Here is a 9,231-nt window from a genome sequence, read left to right as displayed (position 1 = left end):
CCTATCGAACGCCTTTTCTGCGTCCAGAGTAAGGAGTACAGAGGGCGTCCGACCAGCCTCCACCCTAGAAATTAATTTTATAATGCGCCTCGTGCCATCTGGCGCCTGTCTCCCTTTAGTGAAACCTACTTGATCGTTATGAATTACTGTGGGAAGTATCGTCAAGAGACGTTGGGCCAATAATTTTGCATAAAGCTTCGTATCGCAATTTAGCAATGAGATGGGTCGGAAATTAGCCGGGAGAGTCGAAGGCTTCTCTTGTTTTGGGATCGTTACAATAGTAGCCTGCAACATCTCGGCCGGGAGGCTTCCCCTAGCTATGGCTACATTAAAAATACGAGCTAAGTAAGGGGCCAAAGTAAATTCGTTAAATTTGTAGTATTCAGATGAGAACCCATCCGGCCCCGGGGCCTTGCCTTATTTAGCTAGTCTTATAACTTTGGCCACCTCGTCCGGTAAGATAGGAGCGTTCAGTTGATCTAGTTGAAGAGAAGTTATTTTAGGCAGCTGAATCTGATCTAGGAATGTATCTATTGCTTCTGCCGTAGGCGGTACTATACTGGGGTCATCTTGTAAATTATACAATTTGGAGTAGAACTGGCTAAACCTGTCTGCAATCCCTTGGGGATTCGAGATCTTTGGCTCATTTCCTTCCGCTATCAAAAACGGTATCCTCGACTTCTGCCGTTTTTGTTTAACTCTATTCGCCATATATTTACTCGCCTTATTGTGTGAGGTGTAGTATGTCATGCGAAGGGAGGTCAAACTTTTGTCAAAGTCTGCTATCAGTATTTCTCTCAATTCCCGTCTTAGTTTAGCCAGGGCGTCATGAACCGTGAGAGACGGGGAGGATTGCTGTTGCACCTCTAGGGTTTTGATCTGTGCTAGTATACGATCTGTGTTCATCTGTTTTTGTTTTTTATAATGGGAACTCTGTTGGATCAAGAGACCGCGCATCACCGCCTTATGGGCATTCCACAACACAAATGGGTCTATGTCTGGGGAATCATTTAGGTCAAAGTAATCCTTTATCTGGGAGGAAATACGCCCTCTATATTGGGTCAAGGCCATCAGAAAAGTATTGTTCCTCCATGACCTATGCGGGCGAGTCCAGGGTGACAACGCCACCTGCATGGAGACCGGGGCATGGTCCGACCAAGTAATTTCTCCCACGTCAGCTTTTATCACTGAATTCAGCAACCACTTATCTACCAGAAATAGGTCTATCCTAGAGAAGGTGTGGTGACAAGTCGAGTAAAAGGAAAATTCTCTTGTCGAAGCATTGTGACATCTAAATACATCGTATATTTCCTGTTGCTGAACCCACGTCGACAAAGTAGGGAGAGATCTCTTGCTCCTGCTGGTGGAGTCTAAAATTCTGTCTGGAATGATATTGAAATCTCCGCATAAAATAAGTTGCCCCTGCTGGATTTTGCGAACTTTCCGTATAGTTTTGTTTAGAAATCTAATCTGAGAAACATTAGGAGCATATATATTGACTAGTGTGATTAGGGTATCGTTGATGGAGCATATCAGAGCAAGAAATCTCCCCCCCACATCTACCCGGGAGTCCACTAATTTAAAATCTATCGTATCCCTGATGGCTATCAAGACCCCCACCTTTTTCCGTTCAGCATTAGACATAAAAACATGGGGAAATCTAGCATTTGCGAAGGTCGGACATTTCAATTGCTGAAAATGTGTTTCTTGCAGACACATAATATCCGCCCCAGACTTCAGAGCCTCTTTCCAGGCCGACGACCTCTTAAAAGGACTATTTAGACCCTTAACATTAAGGGACATTATCTTAACCGCCATAATCCCTATTACCGAGCTGCCATATAACATAGGTAAGGCACTGTATCAATTTTACATTGCATACTTGGACAATACTGAAAAGGATATTCTTGAAAGAGCTGTTTGGATAAAACAACCGGGAAGACAACCGGGAAAAACAGAAACACAAAAAACTGTATTCGTATTGGAAAAACAACATTCTCCGGAACCAGGAACAGTTCCAGTAGGATCCAAACAACCTTGGCGATCCCGTAAAGGTTTCGGGGGTGAAAGTTCGACCAAATGAGACTCGACCTCACATTTAGCCAATAAAGCCAGTCTTTCAACGAGTTTCAGTATTCCTTGACCATTCTGGGGAAATCCTCGCCGGTCCCTTAGGAGATACTTTCCGCTGTGGGCCAGAGAGCAGGAAACCCCAGTCCGACATCAATTTATTCCCATCAGCAGGCTTGATCAGGACATGGGTACGATCGTCTTTCCTTATCAACAGCTTAGTAGGGAAGCCCCACTTATAGGGTATTTTATGATTCCGTAGCAACAGGGTTACCGGAGAGAAGGCCCTCCTAGCTTGTAACGTAGCCTGCGAGAGATCCGCATATAGATGGACGCCCCCATATGGATCTGGTAAGGGCTGCCTTTTTCGCGCAGCGAACATCAAGGCCTCTTTCACATGATAAAAATGAATGCGGGAAATCACGTCCCGTGGTATGTCAGCCGGCAGAGCTTTAGGTTTAGGCAAACGGTGAACACGATCAATAATCCAATCCGGAGGGTGGGTGTTGGGCAATAGGGTTTTAATCAGCTTCTGGAGATACCCCTGAAGATCCGCTTGTGCCACCGATTCAGGAATGCCCCGAAACTTAACATTGTTCCGCCTGTTTCGATCCTCCATATCCGCCATTTTATTTTTCATAGCTTCCACCTCCTCCTCTAACGCATAATGCGCATCAACCAGATCATTATGGGCTTGTGTGAAATCTCCCATCTTGTTCTCCACATGATCCACTCTAGTACCCAGATCTTCTATGGAAGTATTTAGCTTGGCAGTGATTTTGGCCATATCCTGTTGCAAAGATCCTCTGAGCGCCATTACAATGCCTTTAATAAACGTTTCTGACGTCACCTGGTCTGTGGTGGGCAGATTAGATATGGGGTCTCCTTCCCTTGCAGCATCTTCCTCCGAGGAACCTGGGCTCTGTCTATCAGGGTGTGCTATAGTCCCTTCCTCCCTCTCCAGCCTCTGTTCCTCTGCCCTGTCAGCTTGAGGTGTTTGCAAAGGGCTAGCTGCATATAGCGCTTCTCCCTCTCTCTCCTTGGATCCCTGTCTGGGGCACACCGGAGTGTGTGAAGACTCACCCAGAGATTCTGCAGGAGACGCTGGTCCGGAGCTCCTGCCACGAGCGCCGGAATCTCCTGGGGAGTTCAAGCCAGCGCCATCTTGGATGCCGTCCTGCCTCATGCTGCGGGTAGAGAAGAAGTCTGTCAGGCGCTTCGGGCCGGTTTTGTTGCCTCTCTTCCTGGTCATCATCTCGCCTGCACTCCGGGAATCCGGAAAATGCCAGGTAAGTCGGCTTTCGGTCGCTTATTCACCGTCGCTTCGAGGTCTGAGGACGGAGCTCCGAGTTAAGCGTCTGCCACAGTCAGCATCCAGGCCACGCCGACATGCGTGGTTTTCACGCACCCATTGACTTCAATGGGTGCTTGATGCGCGAACAACGCAGAAATATAGGACATGTTGTGAGTTTTTCGCAGCGGACTCACGCTGTGCAAAAATCACTGACAGTCTGCACTGCCCCATAGACTAACATAGGTCCGTACAACACGCGTGAAAATCAAGCGCGTTGCACGGACGTAATACACGTTCGTGTAAACAAGCCCTTACGGAAATACCCCATATGTGGTAATAAAATGCTGTTTGGACCCACGGCAGAGCTCAGAAGGGAAGCGCCATTTGGCTTTTGGAGCGCAGATTTTGCTTGGTAATAGTTCTGTTTGGGGTTTTGCTGGGATTTCAGTTTATACTGTGGGGGCATATGTAATCTGTGCGGAGAACATCAGGGCATAATAAGAGGGTATAATAATGCGGTAAATAAATAATAATTCATAGATATGTGGCCGGTGTCACACTGATAAATGGTGCCCAATCTTATCCGCTTTTGGAGACACTGCACAATTTCTGTCGCTATATTCTGAGCGGCAGAACTTTTTTTTTATTTTTTTCTCCACCGGAGCCGTGCGAGGGCTTATTTGTTATGTTACAATCTGTAGTTTTCATTGGTATCATTTTAGGCTACATGTGATTTTTTGATCACTTTTTATTTGATTATTTGGCAAGCAAAGTGACAAAAAAAAACATACATTTTGACAATCTTTTTTGTCCTTTTTTTTATAGTAATCACTGTGCGCTATAAATGACATTTTACTTTATTCTGCAGGTCGGTACGATTACGGTGATACCATATGTATATAGTTATTTTTATGTTTTGTGTCATTTGCGCAATAAAATCACTTTTCTATAAAATTATTTATTTTCTGTGTCACCATATTCTGAGAGCCATAATTTTTTTATTTTTCAGTCAAAAAAGCTGTGTAAGGGCTTGTTATTTGCGGGACGGGTTGTAGTTTTTATTGGTATTATTTTGGGGTACATGCAAATTTTTGATCACTTTTTATTCTGAGGGGTGATGACCAAAAAAATAGTGATGCTAGTATTGTTTTTTAATTATTTTTTGCGGTGTTCACCGTGCAGGAAAAATTTTATGGTTGTGGTCGTTACGAACGCGGTGATACCAAATATGTGTATTTTTTTAACGTTTTATTTTTTTTCCTATAATAAAAGACTTATAGGAAAATAAGCATTTTATGTTTTTGTAACTTATAACTTGTTTTTACACTTTGATAAAACCTTATTATTACTTTTTTTTTTAACTTGTAGACCTGCAGCACTGATGGCTGCTATAACACATTACACTACCTAGGTAGTGTAATGTGTTATAAACTGTCAGTGTGACGTTGACAGTCACACTGACAGGAAGCCTATGAGGACCAGCTGGTCCTCATAGGCTTCCGTGAATGGCAGACCGGAGGCCGTTTTATGGCCTCCGGTTTTGCCATGCAACCAACGGCAGCACCCACAATCGGTCCTCGGCAAAGTTTGTTGTAGCAACAAACTTTCCAGTTTGTTGCTACAACAAACTTTCCCTGTGATCACATGATCGGGACCTGAACCAATCAGATCCCGGTCATGTCTCCGGGACCAGAGGCAGGGGATAACAACGTGATCCGGGTGTCAGCATTACTCTGAGACACCCGGATCGCGCTTTTAACACCCACTGTGAATTCACGTCGGCGCTGCACAGAGCCCAGCAAGCGCCGACGTGAATTTACTGTGGGCGGTCAGGAAGCGGTTAATACCGTTGATCATATTCCCTGTAGCTGTACCAATCGGTTCGGCTGTCAGAGAACAGGTTGCTGGGGAGCCACAGACACTGACACAGCCGGCGTCCGAGCGCTTTTCACATCGCTATGCCGGCTGGAACAGAGATCTGTACATACACGTCCTGGCAGCACGGGGTATGTGCGAAAAGGACGTCTATGTATAGATTGTCGGCATGAAAGGGTTAATAAAAACAATAGAAAAAAAATGTCTAGACACCTATGTTGTGTCATTATCTGTTCGGACACAGCGCCAGTGTGGAGGCATTTCAGTTCTTCTTGTCTTCTTCATCCAGTGACAATGAGAAAATTCTTCCGGAGTTAATGGATTTTAATAGTGACGCAAACAAACTTAGGCCTCGTTTACACGAGCGTGATATACGTGCGTGCGACGCGCGTGCTTTTCACGCGTGTCGTACAGACCTATATAAGTCTATGGGGCAGTGCAGACAGTCCGTGAGTTTTGCTCAGCGTGAGTCCGCTGAAAAAAACTCACGACATGTCCTATCTTTGTGCGCTGTTCGCGCATCACGCACCCATTGAAGTCAATGGGTGCGTGAAAACCACGCATGCCGCACGGAAGCACTTCCATGCGAACTGCGTGATTCGCGCAACAGCTGTCAAACTCTGAATGTAAACAGAAAAGCACCGCATGCTTTTCTGTTTATAAACATCCAAACGGAGTGTCATAATGATGGCGGCTGCGAGAAAATCTCGCAGCCGCGCATCATACGCTGATGACACACGGAGCTGTTAAGTGCCTTTTGCGCACGCAAAACGCCGCGTTTTTTACGTGCGCAAAACGCACATGCTCGTGTAAATCAGGCCTTAAAGTTGCAGCCACTCACCCAGCCTTTCATTTTCCCCGAACCCGAAGATAGCTTTTGTTAGATTTGGGCCTTATTTAAAAAAAAAATAAAGGGCATATTAGACTAAAGATGTTCTCTATCATACCCCAATTTACCGAAATGTAATGCTGAGCAAGCGCTTTGAGGCCATCTTAAAATTCCTGCATTACAGTGATAACTTCCTGTGTCTCCCCAAAATTACCCTAATTTTGACAGGCTGAACAAAATAAGGCCACTAATAAACCATTTGAAACTGTTGGGCTGGGTTCACACTGAGTTTTTTGACGCGGAAACCGCGCCACAAAACTCGCCAAAAAAACGGCTGAAAACGCCTCCCTATCTTTGCGCGATTACGCCTCTGGCCTCCCATTGACATCAATGGGAGGCAGAGAAAGCGTATTTTGCGGCGCTTTATGCCCGCAGCGCTCAATGGCCGCGGGTGAAAAACGCCACAAAAATCGGCGTGCAGGGAGAGCAAAAGCTGCCTCAAACTTCCAAATGGAATTTTGAGGCAGATTTTCCGCCTGCAAAAAAACTCTGTGTGAACCCTAGACCGCTTCAAAGGGATGCTTCAATTTTGGCAGTATTTACCAAATAAAAGAGCCAGGTATGGCATACAAATCTATAAACTCAGCTAAAGTAATTCCAGAAACACCCACCAGTTTCACATGTATGAGGATAAAGACACAAATTAATCCCCCATAAATTGTGTGGGACGTTTTACACCCACTTTTGAAACAAGGGTACAACTTTTACCTTCATAATTACATAAATGCCTCTAAGCTAAAAATAAAGTGGCCTGTGGCACAATTCGCTGTGAACGGAGGCCTCCTAAAACCTTTCATTTCTAAGAAATTGAGAACCGGCCAATGCAGACCACTGTGCAGTGACCAGATCCTGCTAATGAAGTTTAGGGACAAGTGCCATATAGCCTCTAAGCCTGTATGTATACAGCAGTATAATGAAAACATGGAGGGGGTTGACCTTGTGGTCGCAACGGTACACTACGCCTTGATTTCTGTAGGTTCCAAATTAGAAGGTATTTACGAGCACGGTGATTCAAATCACTGAGGCCAAATTCTCAAAAAGAAAGACTCCAATTTATTATCATATACAGCGTATATTTATAAGACACAGAACAAAGAGCATAACTCATAGAGTGTAATCAGCGAAGGGAGAATCCCTCCCTCTGACCTTGCACGTTATCCCTGACTCTTACATGAACTGTTTTACTGCCAAAAAGAAATAACTAATGAATTTGCAGAGCATCTGCAGACTATTACAAGGCAAACTAAAAGACAAAAATGAATATCGTACTGTGCAGTGTATACTGACACAAAATACAAAACATGGAATTTTTAAATTATTCCTTCACAACCTCACGCATCAAATGATGCAGCCATTTAGTGCCATAAGAAAAAACAGATCATGGTACAAAAAAATTAGATGTCTGTCTGGTTCAAATGGCCATATACAATTCGTTTGTACTTTTTAAATGTGCCGGCCGGCAATCAAGGAACCTATCTTGACTACCAAGAAAAACTCATAAAATACCTTATTTTTTGAGACGTGGGGCAAGTGGGACTTTTAGTCTACCAGAATCGTACCGGTTCAACATTGAAGAGCTTTTAACAAAAAAAAAAGGAAACCTCAAAAGTGATGCCATGTGTGTTCTAAGAGAAAACAGGAAGGACACAACATATCAATGTAACACGTGTCCTTCTAAACCTGGACTCTATTTCAAGTAATGTTTCCAAATATATAATTTCTCCCTTGATTAATAATTTAAACTACTATTATTTATTAGTATTCCCCCTGATCTATTTTGCCCATTAAAATGTATTCTATATATTTTTGCACCTATTATTTCTTTTACCATAATGCCCGCTTATTGTCACTCAACTAAAATCCCAAAACAAAGCTAAACTTTCTCATTATACCCGTATATAAATAGATGTGATGAGGGTGTCGTTCTTAAATGAGGATATTTTCTGGTGGATGCTTTTATGTTTGGGCACTAGAAAGTCTCTGGCCCCTCCAAAACCTCCCACTGTTAAAATTGTCTTAAAAAAAAAAAAAAGCCTCTGTAAACATAAAATGATTCCTGAAAATTACCAAGACAAAAAAAAGAAAGCCCCAAAAAGCAACATGGTGCGGTCTTAGTTCTCGGCCCTGTCGAGTTTTGAAAATCATCTCATATGGTGTGTACCCTAATACAGAAGAAATAGCACAATAAATACTGAGGTGCATCGCTATACTAAGGCCTTATTCACACGGACGTGTCCATTTTGTGTGCGCAAAAGGTCCATGTGGCATCAGCATATGATGCGTGGCTGCTTGATTTTCGCGATTTGCACGCACCCATTGACTTCAATGGGTGCGTGCTGCGCGAAACACGGGCAAGTATAGGACATGTCGTGAGTTTCACGCAGCGCACATACGCTGTAATTATGGGAAGTGCTCCCTCCTAGGTGGCCAACATAGGAAAACATGTCGAATTATTATTTAATTTTTAATACTTTCCACCTTGTGGAAGAAAAAAAAATACAGCAAAAAAACGTAACCCCTTAGTGACCACCAATACGCCTTTTCACGATGGTCACTAAGGGGCCTTAGGCTAGGCTGACGCCTTTTCACGTGAGCCTAGTCTAAGTCCTGCACGGGTCTCCCGTGCAGGCTGGTATCGGGGCTCTGCTGTCTGATGACAGCTGTGCTCCTGCTCCAACGCCCGCGATCGAAGTAAACCCCGTTTAACCTGTTAAATTCCGCCATCAATAGCGACCGCGGCATTTAACTTGTTTACAGAGGGAGTGAGCTCCCTCTGTCACCCATCGTCGGCCCGCAAATGCAATCGCGGGTCTCCGATGGGGTGTCATGGCAGCCGGGGGCTTGATGAAAGCCCCCAGGTCTGCCCTGGACATATGCCTGTTAGGGGGGATTCACACGAGCGTGTATTCGGTCCGTGCGGGCCGCGTGGTTTTCACGCGGCACGCATGGACCAATACAAGTCTATGGGGCAGTACAGACAGTCCGTGCTTTTTGCGCAGCGTTTGTCTGCTGCGCAAAAAGCGCGACAGGTTCAATAACTCTGCGTATTTCGCGCATCACGCACCCATTGAAGTCAATGGGTGCGTGAAAATCACGCGCACCA

Source organism: Rhinoderma darwinii, chromosome 1 (assembly GCF_050947455.1).
Source record: "Rhinoderma darwinii isolate aRhiDar2 chromosome 1, aRhiDar2.hap1, whole genome shotgun sequence".
NCBI lineage: Eukaryota > Metazoa > Chordata > Amphibia > Anura > Rhinodermatidae > Rhinoderma > Rhinoderma darwinii.
The sequence above is the reverse complement of the archived record's forward strand: the minus strand, read 5'-3'. Positions refer to the sequence as shown.